This window comes from Panthera tigris, chromosome F2 (genome assembly GCF_018350195.1).
Source record: "Panthera tigris isolate Pti1 chromosome F2, P.tigris_Pti1_mat1.1, whole genome shotgun sequence".
Lineage (NCBI taxonomy): Eukaryota > Metazoa > Chordata > Mammalia > Carnivora > Felidae > Panthera > Panthera tigris.
Genome location: NC_056676.1, coordinates 68,082,220 through 68,093,905, shown reverse-complemented (window position 1 = coordinate 68,093,905; position 11,686 = coordinate 68,082,220). Strand labels below are relative to the sequence as shown.

Genomic DNA, 11,686 nt, shown 5'->3' with positions numbered 1-11,686 from the left:
TGAAGTAATATCTCATTGTGGTTTTGATCTGCACTTACTTGATGACTAATGATCTACAGCATATTTTCATATGCTTATCAGCCATTTGTATGTCATCTTTGGAGAAATGTCCATTCAAATCCTTTGCCTTTTTAAACTAGGTTATTTGTCATTTTTATTACTGAATTGTAAGAATTCTTTATATATTCTAGATACAAGTTCCTTATCAGATACACAATTTTCAAATATAGCTATAGTCTTTAGGTTGTCTTTTCACTTTCTTGATAGTATCTTTTGAAGCACAAAAGTTTTAATATATTTTTTATTTTTTAATGTTTTTTATTCTTTTTTGAGAGACAGAGTGTGAGCGGGGGAGGGGCAGAGAGAGGTGGAGAAGAATCTGAAGCAGGCTCCAGGCTCCTTAGAGCCTGTGCTCTATCAGCACAGAGCCCGCCATGGCGCTCGAACCCACGAAATGTGAGATCACGACCTCAGCTGAAATCTGATCCTTAACCAACCGAGCCATCAGGCATCCCACAAATTTTTTAATTTTAATGAAGCTCAATTTATCTGCTTTTTTGTCTTGTTGCTTGTGTTTGGAGTCATATCTCAAATTCCATTGCCACACCTGATGTCATGAACATTTACCTCTATGTTTTCTTCTAAGAATCCCACAGTTTTAGCTCTTAGACTTGGATTTTTGATTCACTTTGAGTTATTTTTTATATAGTGGTGAGGTAAAGATCCAACTTCATTCTCCTGTGTGTGACTGTATCCAGTTGTCCCAGAATCATTTGTTGAAAGCACTATGCTTTTGCCTTTGAATGGTGCTGGCATCTTTGCCAAAAATCAATTTTCCATAGACACCTTGACACACGACTCTTATTGGAGTCACGAGAAAAAATGGATGAGGAGTCTTCCATAAATGGTATGCAGAAGGGTGGTGGCTCTTTTCAGTAAGAAACTGAACACAAAAGATGGGGGATTTATTAACCATCAATGCTTTCCAGGAATACAGAGCTCAGATAAACACAGAGCTGACACTGTCAAACCCTCCTTTTGTTCAATAAGAATGAATATAATAAACTGACCTAAACAAGTAAAAGACCAGCATAAACCTCCTGAGTGAGACAAAGCAGGATCTGTCTAGGACTTTTGTTGGTGTTGTTCCCGTAAAATAAGCTGGACCATCTGTTGAGAGGTTATAGCAAAGGTCAATTGTTTTAGGATCTTGAAGTCCGGACATCTTAAACAGGGTTATCTGAGATGAAAAACAAAAAATATCAATATAAAAGATGGAATTGGAGCACCTGGACAGCTCAGTTGGTTAAGCGTCTGACTCCTGATTTTGGCTCAGGTCATGACCTCTTGGTTTGTGAGTCTGAGCCCCGACTCAGGCTCTATGTTGCCAGTGCGGAGCCTGCTTGGGATTCTCTCTCTCCCTCTCTCTCTTCCCCTCCTCCCCTCCCCCTATCTCTCAAAATAAATAAACATTTTTAAAAAATGGGGTGGCTCAGTCGGTCTGACTCTCAATTTTGGCCCAGGTCATGATCTCACAGTTCGTGAGTTCAAGCCCTGCATCAGGCTCCACACTTACGCTGTGGAAACTGCTAGTGATTCTCTCTCTCTCTCTCTCTCTCTCTCTCTGTCTCTCTCTCCCTCTCTCTTTGCCCCTTCAGCACATGCTCTCTGTCTCTCTCAAAATAAATAAATCAACTTTTTTTGTAAAGATGGAATTAAAGCAAAGAACTAGGAGTCAACCTTGTGAGTCACAGGTTTAGTGGATTCCAAAAGGCTGGTGGAAGAAAATCTTTTGATTAAGCAGCACTTCTACGGAAATAAATGAAGGCCGCCCAAATGAGAACAAGCAAAGACTATTCAGAACTTGCGACCATATGGAAGTCAGCCACCATCACTTATACTTGGCAGAGACTCAAGGCACAACTTAGTGGACCAGCTGTATGGTGAAATAAAAGGGAAGAAAGACTAGGTACGCCCTGATAGGATGCTGTTGGCATGAAGAAATTAGAATGAGACTAACTCGAGTTAGGGCATGCTATTAGTTCCCCTAACTAATTAGGGGAACATTTTTTACTTTTTTTGGAAATGAGGGACAAAACTTAGGGAATCAGGTGGTTATTAATCAAGACCCGACCATTTGGGGCAGTTGCTGCAGAAATGGTGAGTTGGCCTGCCAGGCTGATTGCTACTGAGGCTGTGGATCAGAACTCTGTTTTTATAGTCTGAGAGTCTGGCCATTGCCTGTATGTACAGTCAGTCTCCCAGTTCCTCATTTCAATCATTAACTCACTTGCAAGAAGTTGGCCAATTCAGAGAAAGCTAGTGATCCAGATCTGCGCTGCTCAGAGATTGTTAGTCACCTCCATAGTCAACTGTACGCGAGATCTTCCTGACCTTTCAGTTGTTTTGTCATCATTGGGATCATCTGATGAGAGAACGGCTGTGTGAGAACATTTAAGACTCTGGATAGAATACAACAGTTCAGCATAATGATCGCATGACCAAAAACAAAAACAATTAATAGTCCCTATAAAATGCTTCAAAACAAATCCCAGTTGCCCAACCCAAGCCAAGAGAACAAATATCATAGGCCATGAGGACTAACTTTAGATAGCCAAATAGCATTCTCCTTAAGCAATGTATAGCCTGTTCCACCCTATTTTGTTAATCCAAGTACAGTAAGAACTATTAGCAATAGCACAAGTGCCATTATGACTAGCTTAAAAGAAATTTACAGCAATGCAATTGGCCACCAATGAGTAGACATTTCACTCATGCCAATGAGTTGAAAGTGATCTGTATTCCGTCTAAGCGAGAGATGGTATCATTAGTAAGTTATGCAAATTAGTGAGGTTTCTTACACCTTTTTCTACTTGTATGATTCCCACTGATGGGAATAGTATCATGAACCATGAATCAGTAATTCCTACAGGTAGTGTCCTGAATAATCAAGAGTGGCTTCATTTTTCAACCTATGTCTGGAATTTCTAGCCATGGTGATTTATAGAATTAAGGTTTCGGTCCACAGACAAGCATTGGACTACTGCTCTTAAAGGTGTTAGTCTGAAACAAACAGAATCAGGAATCCTGATTACAAAGAAAGTAGTACTTGGTAGGGACACGGGAGATCTAGGGAATAATGAGTTATATGTATCATGAGGTCAAAACTAATGCCTTCTATCAGTTGGGGTACATATTTGGGTTCCTGTTAATTTCTTCTAGATGGCAAGCATTTGGTCCATTGCCCTTAGAAAGTTGTGGGAAATAAAGTTTAAAATTATATAGGGTCTGACTGATTGCAATAATTGGTTCTTTTGCATACATGGACACTGATAAAGTCACAGGCTTATTTGTTTAAGGTCATTTTTCCATGTAAGTGCAAATGGAAACATCATTCCTTATAGTCTCATTAGACCATTCCTTATAGTCTCATTTGGTGAGAATGGAATTCCTCAGAGGTTTTATAATGGGATACAGTGATAGATGGCATATCCGGCTGTCAGTAAGACCACAGGCAGTAGCTACTGTTTGAGATAGTCTAATGATGGCATTAGAATGAGTATGTTCTGGCCTAACAATTATATAAGGATGGAAAAAGGAGAGAAAGAGCCTTTATGTGTGAATAGCAACCAAGGATCTATAGAAAATAAGGATAATTATTAGTAGTAGATAGATAAAACAGGAATCAGACAGTCTTGGTCCAACACCCTGGGCAGAAACTATTCATTGTCTGAAGCCATCTGCTTGTTCCAAAGAGATTAGGTGAGCTGTTTCCTTCCAAAGATCATTTGTGTCTACAAGATCTCAGAGTATCCTCAATTTAAATTCCCCTATTAAAGTAACTTTGTAATTGTGCAGAATTCTGAATTGCTTCCTTAATTGTTAAGCGTGAAACCAAGCATTGGCTCCCTGGCATTTCACTGTTGTATTTGTTGCTAATAGTACCTGATAAAGTTCCTTCCATTGAGATCAAAGGCAGCAGATTTCCTCTGATGTTTCTTCCAACAGACAAAATATCCTAGCGGAAGATCATGAAGAGGTAGGTGATTCAGAAAAATGTTTTGGGGAGGTACCCTTAACCACTGGTGATAGAACTGGGTGTAATACAAGAGCCCCTTGTAAATTTTTTGCCATGTCACCATGAAGTAGGGTGGAGTCTAATATCAGAGATAAAATTCCCAAATGCATGGATCTTGCAGTTACCAATTCACAGGGGGATAATTGATGTGTCCCAGAGGGAGTGAACTGTAGAGCCGTAAGACCTAGTGAGAGTGTCTTTGACAAGAGAACTCGAGGATTTCTGAAAGTTTTGTTAATTTAAATTCAAGGATCTTCATCAGTCTTTTCAACCTTTTCAGAAGATTGTGGGTGATAAGAACAGTATAGTTTATAAGTAAGGGTAACATCTTACAGAATTTTCTCACAAGGGTGTCTGGTAAGTGCACATCCTGATCGCTTGATATAAAAGTCGAGATGCCTCAGGCTGAAAACACAAAATCAAGCAGCTTTTTAGTGACCATAAGACCTGTAGCTTTTCAGCAAAGAAATGCTGCAGCCCATCCTGAATACAGATGTACAATAACTAAAAATATTCAAATATCATAGAAGTTGATGCCAGTTAAAATCCATCTCAAGATGTTCAAAGTCCCACTGAGGTCCTCGCTGTGTCTCCCCTTTACAGATTTTCCAGGATTAGGTTGTTGACAGGTAACACATGACCTGAAAATAACCTCAGCTATCATTTGAAAATTTTCTCACCTATGTTAAGATGATCAATTTGTCTGTAATGAGTAGTTTCATGAAGAAATGTAGTTAATATCCACTTGAATTTATCTGGTTTAACCACACTGCCATCTTGAGCACTCCAGAGATTATCTGAGTGAAAGATACAACCAGATCCTTCCTTTTCAAAATCGGACGCCATACGTTGATATTTTTAATGGCCTCTTTGAATCCTTCTAGAGATATATCCTTTGAGGGTTTCGGTAGGCTTATAACTTTGGTTAAGGAGAGTTTTTAGCATAATGATCTCCTACAGCATTTTCTTTAGCTTCTGTATTATCTCTTTTTACATGGGCTTCAATCTTTATAGTAGCCATCCCTCTAGGAAGTAGGAGGACATCTAAAAATTCCATAACTTGTTGTCCATTTTTAGGAGGATACCAGCAGAGCTGAGAACCCCCTTTGTTACGAAGAAGGCATCCCAGAGTCTTGTACTACTCCAAAAGCAGATCTGCTGTTCGTATATATACACATATGTATTCTCTGATCATTAGCGAGTGGAAAAGCTCTAGGAAGGGCAGTTAAGTTTTGCCATCTGGGCTGATTTTACTTCAGGTAGAGGACTATATTCTAAAGAAGCATCTTCTTAAACTACTGATAGCATTTCCTGCTTGATAATCTCCAGTTTCAGTTGAGATACGCTCCCTCAGCAAATAATATTAGGTCAGATTTCTCAGTGGGATCTTTAATACATTGTGCATCTGTGAGGTACAGATAGCTCCCTAACTGAAGTAAGACAATCAAGCTGTTGCAATTCTTTTAGGAGCAGGAGAGTGGCATGGATTCAGGTTGTCTCAAGGGTGAAGAGTAAAGAGGAGAGAGTTAACAGAATCTCTTCAGAGGTTAATCAGTTGGCTGAAAAGTGTTGTGTGTTCTCAGTCAATAGTAATGTCTGTGTCGCATGAGGAACCATGAGAGTAAGTGGAGAGCCTAGAACTAGTTCAGCAGAAGCACTGGCGACTTTTGTGATGGCACCGATTACCTTAAGTCAAGAGGGAAAAAGCCTTTACAATAGGGTCAAGGGTGAGACAATAGTAAGCAACTGGCTTTTGATGATTCCCATGAAATTGAATTGAAACCCTAAGGGCTTCTTCAAATTGTTCATGCACAATTTAATGAAATGGCTTTCTAGTTAGGAATACCTGAAGAAGGAGGCCATTGAAGGGCCTTCTTTAGGTACACAAGGCCTATTTATATCTGGGCTCCCAGATCTGAGTCTCTTACCAAAGACTTAGACAATTCATAAAGACATGTTGCAATCACAGAAAAGTTTGGTACCCATTGCCTGCAATTTCCAATTAAACCTAGAAATCCTCCCAGTTGTCAGCTTGAAAGAGGTCTAGGATAAATTTGGATAGTCTTTAATCTATCAGGAGAATATTTCCCTTTCTTACATAGGTCATTTCCTAAATAATGGACTGTATTGCGGAACATTTGTAATTTATCTTTTGAAGCATCATGTTCCTTTTCTGCTAAGGCTGAGAGTAAGTAAAAGATTCTTTTCACAAGCTTCCTTGTCCTCTGAACAAAGTAAGAGATTATTATGTTATATTATATTATATCAGAACTAAATCACAAGGGAAATTTGGATCTTATAAATCTTGATTAAAGACCTGGGGAAAAGTGGTCGATGGCTTCAGTGCACCCCTGAGGCATGACTGCCCAAGGATATTGTGGTCCTCCTCAGTGGAAGGCATGGTCTAGAGGCATGCTGAAAAAGGCAAAGCAAAGATCCTTTCAAATGAACAATGAAGCCAGAGGCGGTAGGCAGATTAGATGGTATTTGAATTGCATACTACACGGAAACAAAAGATAACAATTTTGTTGATGGTCTTGAAGTCTTGAACAATTTATATCTTCATCCATTTGGTTTCTTTTTTGGCAGGATGAGAGTGTAGCAAGGGCTAGTGCAGACTATGAAAAGATCTTTGAGAAGAAGGTTTTTAAAGCTAGGTTTGAGCTCTTCCTTTGTGTGTCTGGCCTCAAAGGATACTGGGAAAGTTAGGGTAATGGTTTGGTATGATCTATCTGAATTTTAATAGATTCACCTCCAATTCCATTCCAATTCTGATGTTGGCATTTTTAGTCCATAAGGTGTCAGTTATGATGTCAAGATTTTTATCAGAGGTATGTATTAAATATGACGGAGAAGGCAAAGGTATATCCAGAGCAGATGCAATTTGATTATGAATAGAGGAGTCCTCTGGAATTTCAATATATAGCTCCTCTCGTGCGCATTTGCAAAGTAAATATCCCCTTATTAACTTTGCAAGGGTGGCATCACAGGACAAAAAGAATGTTTTTCAGTTAAGGACACAGGGTTACAGCTAATGGCTGCAGATTATTTGAGATACCTGCTCCTGTGTGTGCTATGTTTTCTCTGAGGAATGTGTTGAGAAAGAGGTAGGATTGAACATAAAGCAGTACCCATATCTACCAAGAATTAATGAGGTTGACCATCTATATTTATAATTCACTTTGTTTAAAAGTAGTCCAGACTATTGAACGCATTTTCCTTCCTTATTAATCTGAGTTGAGGGATTTTTTTCATTTTGGTTTTTCTTTTGTTAAGATGAGACATTTTTTTTTCCAGTGCCCCTCCTTTTTTTCTACAATATCTACAAATGTCCTTATCAATAGGTAGTGGTCTACTTAGCTGTTTGATCTTCAGGGCCCAAGGTTATTTTAAGTCTTGTCTTATTTTTATTCTAAAGCCATTTCAAAATGTTAGGTCAGGTGTTTTAGTTCAGATAAAGGGGCTATTTCCCATTCTAATTTCTTTCTTTGAATTAGGTGCCCAATCTCAGGTTCAGCAACATTGACAAAATGAGATGAAAGGGCTGCTGTTCAATCAGCATCTCTCACTCCCACACATTTTTGGAAGATATTTTCTAGTCTATCCTAAAAAATATCCCATTGTTTCATCTTTACTTTTATCACATGGAATTATGGTCCAATGACCGTTTATTAAAAATGTTTTATGTATGGTGTTCAGGAGACTTTACCTAGCTTGCTTTTTGAGCTTCTTTTTGAGCCTCAAGCTTAATGTGAAAAGGGGGTTCTTATAGGTCCCTTATTGGGTAGGTCCAATCAGCATTTGCCATACGGAAGTAAGCATCTGAGTTTCCAACCAACATGTGTACAAGTTGAATTCTAAAAAATTTTTATGGGTATTTGCTGGTCTTACCTAAGTTTAGAGAAATCTTTAGAATTCTAAGAATTAGAGCTTCAGTGCAAGGTTTAGATTCTATAGTTCCCTGCATACCTAGCACATGAGAAGGATGGATTTTTAGAGGCAACTGGTTTTGGTAGTTTTAAGAGTTGGGGAAAGGGTCTGGACAAGCAGATGGAGGTGTCGACAGAGGAAAGAGATTGAAATGATAAGAGGGAAAAAGGAGAGTAGGATATAGGGAAGCAGCTGAAGGACAAGAAAGAGGATTTACTAGAGAAAGTACTTTGTTGTTCCTTAAGTTTGTCAAATTCCTCATAGCCTTGGCCAAAGAAACTTTTGGTGAAGTAATTTTTTATTTAAACTTTGTCTGGAGGTCTCTGTGTACCAATCAAAAGATGCTGCCCGTATGTACTGAGAAATCGTATTCCTTTCTTTTCTAAGGAACCTTTCAAATGAACAATGTTTTGAAGTCAAATGCCCCAAGTCAAATGCCCACTAAAGGCTTAATTCATACTTGGGAAAATTACAACATTTGGAAAGATAAGTACAAGAGTAAGGACTGTCTTGAGAGTGGATATGTGAAACAAGAGTTTTCCCAGAAGAGGAGATGATTTAGATTTAAATGATCCCATGAGAGCTGCCAATGCTGGTAGAAATGAAATGTGTGTGCAACGCATATTCCAAAACCCAAACTCATGATTGGTCACCTTCAAACACAGACTCGACAATGTGTGCCCTCTGGCATGTGGAATATCAGAGAGAATGCTCTCTCTGAATCAAAAAGGGGGGAAAAAGCCCAAAGGACAAAATCTTGAGATGGAAAGAACCTCATCCAGTTTTATTGGGTGACTTACAACAAAGTTTGTCCAAATGGGCAGTTCTTGTAAGAATGGCAAACTCATTGGTGTGTGAGGCTGCCATGAAAAATATGCTCCGAAGGCATATGCCTGTGTTCTACCATATGATTCTCCTTGTGACCTACAGCACTTTTAGACAGCAACCCACGGAGCAGTAACACAAATGCAAACAAAAAGGGATGAAAAGAATGGCTTGATTCCACCAATGATACAAACAAATGGCACCAATAACAAAACCTGGCTACAAAACTCAGAAGAAAGACCAAGGAACTCAACACGAAGTGTAGAGTTCAGGCCTGTGATGACTTACCACGTCGTTGTGGACTTGATGAGCAGTGAGCAGTGAGGCACAACAGGTTCTGGGTGCCTGGTCTAAGACTGGAGGCCACGGTGATGGTCAGTGCCAACTGTATTTTGGTGGAACTTCCAAGAAAACTGTGGTAAGAAATGAAGATCACTCAAATGAAAACAAACAAATGCGGTTCATTCAGAACTTGCTATAGCAAGAGAATTACCACCATCACCTGAGATGGGCAGAAACTCAAATGCAGGTAGAGTTGTGGAAAGCTCTGGAGTGGAAAACAGGACGACCTTAGGTGAATGCTAATTAGAGGCAGTCGGCTTTCAGAAGCTAGAGAACTAACTAGAAGTGGACCATCTTATATGATTGATTAGAATATATTTGTTAGACATAGAAGTTAGAAGTGAGGGCAAAAATTAGGGAAGCTGGCAATTATTGACCAGGTCCTGATTTGGGACTGATATTGAATAGGTTATATTGGGCTTCTTAGACTAATTGCTCTAGAGGCTGTGGGTCAGAGCTCTATTTTTGTACCTGGTCTGGTGATTGTTTGTATATTCAGTCTCTTACCACTGACTGAGTTTTTTGAAGCTGAGATGTCAATTGTATTGGTGGTGGTGTCCACGGCATTGTTTCTTCTCCAGTAAGGATGGATGGCTTGAGTATTTCTCCACACTTGCTTGGTAGTGCAAGCAGCGGCCTATGCATGGAAAGAGCTGGACCATGAATGATCAGGTGGGATGATGAGTCCTTCCAATCTTATAAAAAGTCCTTAGGCTTCAGCTTGCAGTGACTCTTCAGATTTTGGAGGCAAAGACCAGCAAAGGCAATTTCAGAGTCCCAATAAAAACCTGGCAATCGGTTTGTAGTTCTCATGACTCCAAGTCAAGAAGGAGGCAGAAAAATGGGAAAGTTTATTTTGAGGCTAAGATTAGTTTATAGCCAAATATTGAAGGAAACTGTAAGAACTGAAAATCTGGTTAAGGGTTGACAAGTTGTGCAAGGTGAGAAAACACAGTGCAATTTAGAAGTAAACATCAAACTGCTTTTTGCACAGGGAAACAGAAAGCTTAGTTACCAGACAAAACAAAGTTTCCAGATAGATCTGCAATTTACAGAGGTGCAAAATAGCTCAAAGGCAATGAATAGGGTCAGAATCCAGTAATCCAAAAGAGCATGCTATAGTTTCCCATTGAAACACCAAAGGCTCTCTACAGTCCCTTTCCCCTCTTGATCAAAGACAATCTCAAAGAAAGATGACTCTTGGTCACAAAATAAGGCTGGTCTCACTGGAGGTGGCCTGGTTATTTACATAGATGCAGCAAGAACGACGTGGTACCACGTAGGTCTTATACTGGCTTCTCTGGACGCTTTCAGAAAGAATCTCAGATTGGACTTTTCAGAGCCTCTTGAGGCTAGGAAGCCAAGCCAAAACTTTACCATCATTTTCCACCTGCAGTACCTAGTGATTTGGTGGGCATTCCTCTCTTCCTGAGGTCCTCAAAATAGCCTAGGATTCCTGAGCCTGCCAGGAAGTGACCTTCCTTGCTCACCTATAAGGCTGGGAACCCTATAAAGCCGGTTGCCAGGCCAGTTTTCCCAAGACGGACTTTGTAAGCATTGGCCCATCATGTCAACCTTAATTGCTGAAAAGCGTCTGGTCACATCTGACGAAACGAGCGTCATTCTCAACTGTGACATTATAGGCAGAGCCAGCCTTGATTAACCAATGCTTCCAGTTATGTCCTATTAACAAGGTGGACAGGCTCTTACTGAATCTATGCAAATAACTACAGTGCCACGAAAACAGGGATACTCCACGAGACTTCCCAGAATTTGGAAGGGTGAGGCAGGGCAGAGAAGAGGAATGTTTCCTTTGTGTTTCACAAGAGCACAGTCTACTAAATTGTTGTGAGTGCTAGATAGCTTGAGAGAAGAGAGAAAGTGCATCCTTACATACAGAAAATAGAACACGAGAGCATCAGCACTGTTCCAAACAAAGCTCATAATCATGAATGATCAGTTCATTCAGCCCTGTGTAATAATTCTTGTTCCACTTGATCCAGGGTTAGTAGTCTCAGGAACACATCTACTTCTTGACTGGATGTCTGGAACTCCTGACTCAGTCCACTGGTATGATCTCATAGTTAAACAATGCCATCAGAAGCCTGCACCCAAGAGTATCTGGCAGAGTCTCCAGGCTCTTAAGACAATCCTTTGTTAAATATGGAACACTCTGCCTTCCAGCTGATTCCAGGTATTTTCATGGAAGCATCAGGAGTAAAACAAAGCATACAAACTGTCTGTAGATGACAAAAGACTAGAAGGTCTATTATTTACTTCCTACTGATATTTTCAAAAGAGAATGATCTGAAGAGAGTTCATGACAATAATCATGCAATCGACAAGCATATCTGGTTGTGTCCATGGCACAGAGAACAAAATAAAGTCAATCCAAAAAAGGTTTTGACAAAACATGTTTAAACACAAAGATTCGTGCCTATTTTCAAAGAAGAGATTGCATTTAATTTATGAAAACACATAAACATAATCTTCACAGAGAAAACATTTTCA

General features: G+C 39.6%; 1 long non-coding RNA gene across 3 annotated transcripts; it reads right to left on the bottom strand.

Annotated features, from left to right (window-relative positions):
- Nucleotides 1-476: 476 nt before the first annotated feature.
- On the bottom strand, nucleotides 477-11,324 carry LOC107179123. Of its 3 annotated transcripts, none has more exons than XR_006212907.1 (4): nucleotides 9,683-11,324; nucleotides 9,122-9,246; nucleotides 2,291-2,440; nucleotides 477-1,240 (listed from the first exon to the last, which is right to left on the bottom strand). It is a non-coding gene; the product is annotated as an uncharacterized LOC107179123 (long non-coding RNA). The 3 variants fall into 3 exon arrangements; XR_001509673.2 differs by having other exon boundaries at nucleotides 2,291-2,425; XR_001509674.1 differs by lacking the exons at nucleotides 9,122-9,246; nucleotides 9,683-11,324 and adding an exon at nucleotides 3,946-4,028 and having other exon boundaries at nucleotides 2,291-2,425.
- Between the last annotated feature and the right edge of the window lie 362 nt (nucleotides 11,325-11,686).